This window comes from Carex rostrata, chromosome 13 (genome assembly GCF_964058835.1).
Source record: "Carex rostrata chromosome 13, lpCarRost1.2, whole genome shotgun sequence".
Lineage (NCBI taxonomy): Eukaryota > Viridiplantae > Streptophyta > Magnoliopsida > Poales > Cyperaceae > Carex > Carex rostrata.
In genome coordinates this window covers 7,499,392-7,512,001 of record NC_135930.1, presented here as the reverse complement: position 1 = coordinate 7,512,001, position 12,610 = coordinate 7,499,392, and positions in this window count along the sequence as shown.

Below are 12,610 nucleotides of genomic sequence, written 5' to 3'. Positions count from 1 at the left end.
TTATTAACCAAATACTCTGATACTCTGCTATTAACATCTCTTAAGCAGTCTGACTAATTTTACACTTCTTTCTGGAACTCGAAAATTGTCTTGAAAAGACTGGAGATCTCGCGTCGGGAATGCACTTGGGAGCACTAAGAATTTGCCAATCCAATTCAAATGTAAGATCCGCTTTATTTTCATTCTCCAAAACATGTTCTTGCCCTTCGGCTTCATTTACATTCTCCGAAACATGGCTTTGCCCTTCCGCTTCATTTCCATTCTCCAAAAAATAACTGACTTGATGCTGAATGTCACCAGGAAGGGCAACAATTTGTGAAGTTGGTTCCACCGGAATAACTTTAAATACATTAACTACACATTGAATTATGAGACAATCATCCTTGACATTAGACTCTAGCACTGCTCTTTTGGCAAATGAAAAATAACCCCACTCTGTATCGGTACCGAATTTTGTAATTTGTGCTGTTTTGTTTAACAGTGAAGCACATCCACTTTGATCCAAAATAGTAAAACTATATTGTGCCTTGAGTTGTTTTAATATCATCACCCGCAATATAGGCTCTCTACATGTCTAGCCCATAATGGCCCATCTCTCTTTATCAACATTTTGATCCTCATCCGAAACGTCTCAATATAGAAAGTCTATCGGAGGCCTTAGCCGACCAGAATATTTTATTTATAGAAATTATAACAAATGATATAGAAAATTGGATGGAATGTAGATAGGAATATTTTTTTTTTGTTTGTTCAGAACTCCGTAATAGACTCACCACTAATGCTAATTCCGGTTCAGAATTATAAATTCGTAATTCGTTTATAATTCATTCGCTAACGGTTTGTTTTAACTCGTTTATTTACAATTTGAATTGACTGACTCGTTTAATTAATGAGTTGAATTTGAATATATTCCAACTCACTTATTAACAATCCGAGTTACAAAAAAAATGTAGGTAGCACAGTTGGCTAGAAAAGTCTTAAAATTGATAATTACTCAAAGGTTAAGAATTTGATTTCCCCTGACAACTTTGTAGCCTCTGTAAAAAAATTTTAAAAAAAGCTCGAGTTATATGAAAATTTGCTGAAGACTCTCTATTCTAAATGACTACCCAGAGTTACGGATCCAAACCCAACTCTACTCACCCAAATCCAACCCTACTCACCAAAATATGGACCGACATAAATAACATTATAAACGAATTATGAGCCAATTCGAGTTGGTAACCCAATGAATTGAGCACGAGTTGGAGATAATTCACTCAAATTCGGTTCATTTGTAGCTCTACTCTTGTAGGATACATGTGTTTTGTATAAAATTGATTGTAATTTTTTTTTACTTGTGACCCCTAAATGAGTAAAGAGAAAAAATAATTAAAGAAAAAAAAAAGGCAACTCCAAATTAAACGAGTAATATGAAAATAAATATAGTTAATAAGCTATGCTTATTAAGAAACAAAAAATATGCTTATTAATAGTGTTCAGTAAACATAACTTTCAAATTTATTGAATTAGTTTCAAATGACAAATTCAAATTGTTGAAATTGATTTGCTTTATGAATGATGTGTACATACAAAAATTTTAATTTTTTTAATTTATTTAGTATAAAGTGTAGTAAGAAAAAAAATAATAAGTTACTTTAATATATTCATTTTTCATCATTCTTTGACCGCTTGATTTTATACTAAATGAATTGAAAAAATTTAAAATTTTACATATACAAATACATCACCGATAAATTTTAAAATTATACTCGTCAAGTCCTCTTAAAGAGTATAGCACACCCTCTAGATTTTGAGAGGTTGCAAAAAATTAACACATTTTATTAATCTTATCTTCTCATAAAATTCAACCAAATTAGATTAATTTATATATATATATATATATATATATATAGAGTTAGGCTGGAGTGCTATGGATAGCATAGTGGCCTCTATGCTACGGCTCAATATTCGAGTTTTCAAAATCCAAACGGTCGATCCGAACCATTCATCTTATTCTCCATATTAATATCTGCTTGGAGACCAAATTTTACATTTTTCTGAATTTTTTTACTATTTATTAAGTATTTTACAAAATTGTTGATCCAACGGTGGCTGCACAAAACAGTAAAACCGTTGGATTAGCGATTTTCAAAGTGGCTTAATAAATAGTAAAAAAATTCATAAAATTATAAAATTTGGTCTCCAAGCAGATATTAATATGGAGAATGAGATGAACGGTTCGGATCAACCGTTTGGATTTTGAAAACTCGAATATTGAGCCGTAGCATAGAGGCCACTATGCTATCCATAGCAACCCAGCCTAACTCTATATATATATATATATATATATAGAGAGAGAGAGAGATGGGCTATGGTGCATTGCAATGCACCAACCCTCTTATGCATTGCACTATTAATCATGGATTTAAAGTCCAAACGACTAATCTGAACCGTTCATCTTGTTCTTCATATTAATATGTGCTTGGGGACCAAATTTTACATTTTTTGAAATTTTTTTACTATTTATTAAGTAATTTTGAAAGTCGCTGATCTGATGGTCCAGAAAATTTTACTGTTTTTTATTGTTCACAGCAAAACAGCAATTTTCAAAAATACTTAATAAATAGTAAAAAAATTCCAAAAAATGTAAAATTTGGTCTCCAAGCACATTTCAATATGGATTAAACATCTAACGGTTCAGATCGGTCGTTTGGACTTTAAATCCGTGATTATAGTGCAATGCATAAGAGGGTTGGTGCATTGCAATGCACCATAGCCCATCTCTCTATATATATATATATATATATATATATCTTTTTCCAGCTCTTTAACTACCATCGGTTCAAACTTCAAACTAAGGTGTGAAAAGTTTAATAAATGAAAGTATTCTCTGTGAGTATTGACAATCACACAGTGCGATACTGCGATGTGTCACTGACAGAATAAAGAACCCCACCTCCTTGTGGCCCCACGCACTTTTCCTCTTCAAAAAATTTCATAAATAGATCTTCTACAAACAATTATAAAAGTTAAATTTCCATAAATATATCCTCTTAAAAAATTCCTTAGATGATTAAAACAAATTTATTCATACAATTATAAAAGTTAAATTTATTTAATACATCATCAATTGGCGATTTTTTCATTTTCATTTCAAAATATTTCTATACAAATAATTTTAATTTCGATAACATTACAAAAATAATTAATTTTTAAAATTACCAAAGGGCGTAATCTTTTGCAATTGTATGGAGAAAAATGTGCTCATACCACTTGTAATGTAATTATAAAAGTTTAAATGCCACTTTCAATCAAATTGATAATTTAATAACATTGCTAAATTAACAACCATTTTACATTTATGAATCAAAATTGTAAATATCACAAAAATATTTATAATTTTCCTACAAGGGGAATGAAGATGCTCTATGCTATACAATCATTTTTTTAAAGAATAATTATATTATTCTCCTCACCTCTATCCCCCCCCCCCCCCCCCCCCCATTTATTCCTGCGCTATCGCTAGTAACAATCCCCACTAATAACTACCTTAATTAACTTTTGAATTAAATTATATTGTCCCCTAATAACTTCCTTTACTGTCGATAGTCCCGCTAATAAATGATGTAAACATGACTTGTTAGTAAGTTCAATAATACAGTATTCATTTTTCCCTTGTTAAGTATTTATCCATGTAACATAAAATATTCATAGATGTATTACTGAAAGTTGCAATTGAAATATTTAGAAATAAATGTTAATTAATGTTCAAGAAAGTGTTTATCATTATGTCTGGTAAGTATATATCATTATGTATGACAAGTATTTATCATTATTTCTGACATGATGATACATTGATTTGATTAAACATTACTTATTAGTAAGTTCAAGAACAAAGTATTCATTTTTGTGTCATCAAGTATTTATTCATGTAACATAAAATATTCATCCAATCTATTTAAGTCATAGATGTTTTACTGAAAGTTGCAATTAAAATATTTAGAAATAAATGTTTATCTGTTTATTGATGTTCAAGAAAGTATTTATCATTGTTTCTGACAAGTATTTATCATTATGTCTAAGAAGTATTTATCATTATCTTTGACATGATGATACACTGATTTGATTAAACATTACCTATTGACAAGTTTAAGAACAAAGTATTCATTTTTGTATCATCAAGTATTTATCCATGTAACATAAAATATTTATCTAATCTATTTAAGTCATATATGTTTTACTAAAAATTGTAATTAAAATATTTAGAAATAAATGTTTATCTGTTTATTGATTTTCAATAAAGTATTTATCATTGTTTCTAACAAGTATTTATCATTATGTCTTAGAAGTATTTATCATTGGGTGGGGGGTTATTTATTTAATGGTCCCCAGTTGTGCGAGGACGATACAAAGAAAAAAGAAAATTTTGTATGGGGATAACTGATGGATTGATGTTCAAGAAAAAAAAGAAATTGAGTAGTCTCCCCATTGTTGTTTTGGAAGTTCAGACCAAGAAGTTTTAGACCACCCAGTTGTGCGGGGACGATATAAAGAAAAAAAATTATTGTGCGGGGAAAACGGATGGATTGTTTTAGATCAAAAAATAGAGTTCACTGCATAGGCATTAATACTTTCCTGAGTAAAGGTAAATAATTCAATGATCCATGTTAAATACTCGCATTTTTCTTATGATTTAATGGTCCGTCATGATTTTTTTGGAAGTTAGTGCAAGATTTTTTGCGAGGATAAAGGTGCGGGGATTATTATCAAGATTAGGGCTGCACAAAAAATTCGTAGTTCGTGATTCGATTCGAGTTTGATTCGAAAAAGTTTGTAAAAAATTTGATTCGAAATAGTTCAAAATTGATAAGCCAAAATTGTATCTATTTAAACCTAGGGTTAGATATGTAAATTAAGCCAAGTTTTGGTTAAATTAGTTTAAATTAGGTTTAATTAGGTTAGAAATGTCCAAAAAGTTCAAGTTACTGCCCTAGTTATGTTTGTTCTACAGGTAATCAAGTTTATGGAGCTTAACGACTCAAAACAGGTGAGTTAGCACGAAGAAATGAGCTTCTGCCAACATTTATTGCGGCCCGGAATGGAGTTATTGCGGCCCGCAACCAAACAAGTCAGAGCCCCTTTTATTCCAGCAAAGTTATTGCGGCCCGCAATAAAGTTATTGCGGTCCGCAATACACTATAGCAGTCAGCCAAAAATTGAGTCTGAACTTAAAACGGCCATAACTTTTGACTCGTAACTCCGATTTAGGATTGCGACCACTTTTTGGAAAGCTAACGAGAAGATCTACAACCTGAGAATATAAAAGGAATGTATTGCGGCCCGCAAGGACTTTTATTGCGGCCCGCAAGGACCTGTTCAGAATTTTTCTGCGCAGTCTGTTAACTGCTACAGTACATTGCGGCCCGCAATGGAGGTTATTGCGGCCCGCAATAAACAGTTCCAGAAGCGATTTTTGCTATTTATTGGTTGTTTTTATTTCTGGAAGGATAACTGTTTTAGGGACGAATTTTAGACATTAGAAAGAGAGAAAAGCACAGGAGAATAAGGAGAAAAAGGAGAGACAAAAGAAGGGAGAAGAAGATAGCGAATTCTTCGAGCGGTTACATTGATTTCTTTCTTTTAGAACTCTTTTACTTGTTATTTCTCTTGTGTGCTGCAGCCATGATTGGCTAAGGCTATTTCTAGGGTTGATTAGGGTTAGAACTTGAAACTTATGTCATGGATTAGTTGATTTTATATTATATTTACTTGTTCCTTGGTATGATCTTTTCTTTATATTACTTGTTTGTGATGACTTAAGCGAAATTACATGAAACCCTAGGATTCGGTATTTACAATTGAGAAATTGAATATTTAGTCCTGACCATAAAGAAAAGAGTATTTGATAGGCTAAGTACCGAGAGGAGACGCTCATCTTATACGGGCTTAACCCGATAGGTTAGAAAATTGTACCAAGTACCGAGAGGTGACGAATAACTTTCTATACCAATTGGGACAGTTAAAGACTTAATAACTTTGGGTTAGTGTAACCAAGTACCGAGAGGTGACATTTATACTAATTTAAAGACGGTATTAACATAGAAATATCACTTTATACCGATAACATTAGACTGTGCCTTCATATTTATAAGAACAACCTTAATAAATCAATTAATCGTGACATTAGTGGATAGGAACCCTAAGAGACCCTAATTTCTCATTCTTGTTTAAAACCACATTTAGACCTAGAATTTAGTTAATTCAATTTGATCAGCAACACACCAAACCATCATAGAAAACAAACAAATTCCTTTATTTCCTTTTACTAAATTAAATTAGTTAGGTTAGGTTTAATATTCCGAATTGTCCCTGTGGAGACGATCCCTAAATACTACTTGACAAGGTTGTACACTTGCAACCGAATTGAGGGTAAATTAGGATTTATTACTTGTGTAGTAGTAAAAATCACATCAAGTTTTTGGCGCCGTTGCCGGGGACAACGGTGAATATTATTTCAGACCTAAGTAATTTAGTTAGTAATTGTTTAATTTCCTTTTTGTTTTCTTTCTCTCTCAATTTTTTTTTTTAGGTTGAAATCTGCAGATGGATACAAGTTGGTGGATGACATGGCTCTCAACCAAAGCCAATGGCACAACCCTAGGGAGACACCGATGATCTTGCAGCGGGGAATGAAGGAGGTGAATTCGAACCCAAACTTGGCTGCAGAAATTGCCGCTTTAAATCGCAAAATTGATCAACTGAGTGTAAATGCGGTAAACAATTCCTTTCCTCTTCCTTGTTCAATTTGTGGTGGTACCGACCATCTAGCAATTAATTGTGGTGTAGGTAATTGGGGTAGTTTTGAGGAAGTTAATGCAATTAACCAAGGTAAATTTACACCAAATAACAATCCTTATTTCAATACTTACAACCCTAGTTGGAGAAATCATCCAAACTTTTTGTGGAGACAAAATGACCAAAATACCCAAGGTAATTCAAACTTTAATAGACCAAATCAAGGTTATGGTAACCAAGGGTATAGTTCTAATGCACAACCAAAATCCAATCTTGAATTGATGATGGAGGCATTCATGTCAAGTCAAAACCAAAAGTTTGATGAATTGACCAAAAAGGTAGACATGTTGGCAACCCAAAATAAAATGCTTGAAAACCAAGTTGCACAACAAGCTACACAATTCTCCCGCCAACTAGGCACCCTTCCACCAAAACCTGATAACAATCCCAGGGATGTCAAGGCAGTTAGGCACGTGCTTCGCAGCGGTATGCAATATGAGGATCCACCCATGCCAACGGATGACTATGTGCAGCCGCAAGGTGAAGAGACACGAAGCAATGATGAGCACATCTCCACACATGAGGATTCCGCCTCAAAGGAAGCTACACCAATTGTACCAAGCGACCCTGCCAAGCAAGCAAAACCATCTCAAGATGAGCCGCCAAAGGTAAGTGCACAGGTACCTCTCTACATTCCTCCTCACAAATTTGCACCTTTTCCTGGTAGGCTTAAGAATGAGAAAACCGACAAGGCACAGGAATCCAACAAGATGAACCCATCTTGGTACTCGAAGAAAAAATACATTAATTTGATAAGAAATTACAAGAAAAGGAGAAAGAAGAAGAAGGTCAAGCCCCGACCTAAAACCAAGCGCTTCTTGGGAGGCAACCCAAGTCCTTCTCGTTCCTTCCCTCTACTTGAACCGCCATCTCTCCGCCTTTATGACGGTTCTTCACACAACTTAATCTTTCATATTTCTTTCTATTTACTTTTTAGTTTTAGATTAAAGCATTGGGGACAATACTTAATTTAAGCTTGGGGGTATGAGAAGAAACTGTATCTTGCATGCATGTTTATTTTTATTTTTTTTTCACCAAATTTTAGGATTTATAACCCTGTTTTTACTTGACCATGAATAGGATTTATGATTTTAAACTTAAATGATTGAAATTGCAAATTTGTCAAGATGTTTTACGAGGTTATGAAAAATAGAGTCTTGCATAATTGGACTTAATTGTTTGAAAATGCATAAAGTATAAAATCATGTTTAAATTTTTGTTTTAAAAAAATTGGCAAAAATAAAACCCTTGAAATTTTAACAAGTTTTTAGTAATACCCTTGGAATAATTTGAAATAACCACATACTTTGGCGAAAAACTTTGTGGAAATAAAGGTTTAAGAAATTTGGAAATTTAGGGATTTAAATTTATTTTTTTGAAAATGCAACTTGTTTGGGAAAAACGAATTTAGAAAGATCGGGATATCCATAGGTATGATTTAATGCCTAAGGATGTGTGTATTCATGATATTTTGTAAAAATGTTGAAAAATAGTCATTGAAAATTTTTAGAAAAGAAAGACTTCGTTTGCTTATGTTACGGCGACATGACGTACTTATAGCAATGAGTCATAGACACTTTGCTCCGCTAGTTTGCCCGATAAAGTGACCGGGTTTGCACTAACCATGTAGGTTCGTGTCATGGAAGGGTCGAACCAAGAGCATGCGAATGCACTTTTGAATTAAAACGGTTGGGCATGGGTTAGCTACCTATAACTAGCCGGTTTTGTTCTAAGGATAAAGATTTATAGTGTCAACAAAAGAAAAATAAAATTTTGCATATATCAACACACGAAATCCGCGACTTTCTAACCTAAGTTTGATTCAAGCTTGGGGGATTTTTAAAAAGAATTTTCGCAAATAGGAATGCATTTTTTGTAACAAATTTAGATATCCGAAGTTTACAAATTCTAAATCTTTAGGGAAATAAAAGTTAGAGTAATTGAATTGTGGGGTGAAGCATGATTAGCCAAGGGTTGCACTTTAAATTTGTACAAAATTTACGTTGAGATTTTTAAATTTTGGCAAGATCATACAAATTTTTCGATTGAAAAACATACTTGATATAGGGTTAAATTAGAGTTCCAAGTTTAGATGTTGCTTGAGGGCAAGCAATGTTCAAGCTTGGGGGAATTTGATAAGCCAAAATTGTATCTATTTAAACCTAGGGTTAGATATGTAAATTAAGCCAAGTTTTGGTTAAATTAGTTTAAATTAGGTTTAATTAGGTTAGAAATGTCCAAAAAGTTCAAGTTACTGCCCTAGTTATGTTTGTTCTACAGGTAATCAAGTTTATGGAGCTTAACGACTCAAAACAGGTGAGTTAGCACGAAGAAATGAGCTTCTGCCAACATTTATTGCGGCCCGGAATGGAGTTATTGCGGCCCGCAACCAAACAAGTCAGAGCCCCTTTTATTCCAGCAAAGTTATTGCGGCCCGCAATAAAGTTATTGCGGTCCGCAATACACTGTAGCAGTCAGCCAAAAATTGAGTCTGAACTTAAAACGGCCATAACTTTTGACTCGTAACTCCGATTTAGGATTGCGACCACTTTTTGGAAAGCTAACGAGAAGATCTACAACCTGAGAATATAAAAGGAATGTATTGCGGCCCGCAAGGACTTTTATTGCGGCCCGCAAGGACCTGTTCAGAATTTTTCTGCGCAGTCTGTTAACTGCTACAGTACATTGCGGCCCGCAATGGAGGTTATTGCGGCCCGCAATAAACAGTTCCAGAAGCGATTTTTGCTATTTATTGGTTGTTTTTATTTCTGGAAGGAGAACTGTTTGAGGGACGAATTTTAGACATTAGAAAGAGAGAAAAGCACAGGAGAATAAGGAGAAAAAGGAGAGACAAAAGAAGGGAGAAGAAGATAGCGAATTCTTCGAGCGGTTACATTGATTTCTTTCTTTTAGAACTCTTTTACTTGTTATTTCTCTTGTGTGCTGCAGCCATGATTGGCTAAGGCTACTTCTAGGGTTGATTAGGGTTAGAACTTGAAACTTATGTCATGGATTAGTTGATTTTATATTATATTTACTTGTTCCTTGGTATGATCTTTTCTTTATATTACTTGTTTGTGATGACTTAAGCGAAATTGCATGAAACCCTAGGATTCGGTATTTACAATTGAGAAATTGAATATTTAGTCCTGACCATAAAGAAAAGAGTATTTGATAGGCTAAGTACCGAGAGGAGACGCTCATCTTATACGGGCTTAACCCGATAGGTTAGAAAATTGTACCAAGTACCGAGAGGTGACGAATAACTTTCTATACCAATTGGGACAGTTAAAGACTTAATAACTTTGGGTTAGTGTAACCAAGTACCGAGAGGTGACATTTATACTAATTTAAAGACGGTATTAACATAGAAATATCACTTTATACCGATAACATTAGACTGTGCCTTCATATTTATAAGAACAACCTTAATAAATCAATTAATCGTGACATTAGTGGATAGGAACCCTAATAGACCCTAATTTCTCATTCTTGTTTAAAACCACATTTAGACCTAGAATTTAGTTAATTCAATTTGATCAGCAACAAACCAAACCATCATAGAAAACAAACAAATTCCTTTATTTCCTTTTACTAAATTAAATTAGTTAGGTTAGGTTTAATATTCTGAATTGTCCCTGTGAAGACGATCCCTAAATACTACTTGACAAGGTTGTACACTTGCAACCGAATTGAGGGTAAATTAGGATTTATTACTTGTGTAGTAGTAAAAATCACATCAAAAATTAATTCAAACCAAATTCAAACTGGACTTGGTTCGTTCGAAATAGCTAGGTTCACGAACTATTCTAGTTTGAATCTCAAAGTAACGTGAACCGTTGATTTCTCAGTTATAAAACCGTAGACGACTAAACCCTAAACCCTTCGTAAAAAAGTTCGTAAAAGATTCAAAACTGAGTTCGTAAAAAATTCGATTCGAAATTAATTCAAACTAAATTCAAACTGGAGTAATTTTGATTCGGTTCGATTCGTTTGCAGCCCTACTGAGGATCCTTCTTGAAATGTCATTTAAGCCCTATTAACAGCTAACCTTTTAATTCTCACAAATCTGAGGTGAGAGTTGGACCAAATTACCCTTTCTCCGATAAAGAAACAAATAGAGCTAGATTTTCCTAAAGTATGAGATAATGAAACACTTGTGCTGCTAGATTTCAAATTTTTTAAAGTAGAAGGCCATCTTAATGAGGATCCACCAATATTTATTTTTTACAAAAAAAAATATACATTAACAAGCCATTTTACGGTTCAACAATTTTTTTTTCAAATTATTAAATTCATAAGTTCGCTTTAATATTTCAGACGACCATACTATTTAAAATTTCTCGAATTTCAACTTAATAACAGTAATTCAATCTTTTTAATTAATTTTATTTTCAAACATTTTCAAATTATTTCTTTTTGCATATACCTAATTAGATTATAGAAGTACAGTTGTAATAATTAAATTACCGGTTCAAATAAAAACATTAATTATTTTATATATTCTTTTGTTTACTAGATGGATATTGATGAATCAACGATTTCATTCAAACATGAGACTGAAAAACTTGAATTTCTCAATTTTAAATATGAAACTCGTGAAGATTTATTTAATGGTGTTAGAGTTTTTTACTCAGCCAAAGGATACGCATAATTGATTTGTAGTTCAAAGTCAGAGAGATGTGTGGTTTTACAATGTGATAGAGATGAATAATATCGTAATACATGTGATGTGCCTTTAAATGAAAGAGAAAAAAAAATCTCAATACGTCGGATCAATTGTCCTTTTAAAATTAAATTTTTTAGAAGTGGTAATTTTTAATTTTAGGTCGTACGCTTGCAAAAAAAAATTTATTTTTATGTTTTGTTTGTTAATTTGTTAATTTTATAGTTTGAATTTGTATAGATCTTAATGAATGTCAATTGATCGTATTAAGGTTGAAAGAATCTTTTGTGTTATAAAACAGATAATATCCTTTTATGTATTATAGTTTGATTTTCATTTTTTTTTTTTATTATTATTATTATTATTATTATTATTATTATTATTATTATTTATCTGTTTAGAAATTCATTTTTTGATCCGCATGATTTTGTTTAGAAAATAATTTTTGTATTGAATAAAATAATGACTTTTGTAGAAATGTCTATTCTTGCGTTAGATTACATACTAATTATTATTATAATTAATGTCGGCAGATTTTAGATAATTTTTTAATTTACAAAGGTTTGATATCTAGCTCTATTGTTTCCTCACCGTAGAATGGATAGTTTGGTCCAAAAAAATATTTTTCTCTTGCCTCATATCTGTGAGAATTAAAAGGTTGGCTGTTAAAATTGGTACTCAGCAATTTGTATAGCTACGACCTACGAACCTTGGGTTCCATCGTGCGCACAAGTCTTAGAACCACAGAACGGAATTCATTTCCAGCGACTCAATTTTTTTATAACGGAATTCAATTCCAGTACTTCAGCTGTTTAGCAGTTTATTTTCTCGTCGTTTTATTAAATTTGATATTGATATTACCAGAATTCAAGTCGTGTATTAGGTGAGTCCACATACTCTTTAATATTCGTACGAAAGCAGTTCGGACGGACCGAATCTAAAGCCAAATTTTCTGTTATTACTATTAGGTAAGACACATTTCAGAGATGCACTATTCCAGCGAAAAGTTCCCACATGCAGTGCTATTAAATTTGGTGGAGAATACCTGCTATACTGGCTCTTTTGTCTTTTTGCACTAAGAGATAGTTATTAAACCTAAAATATTTC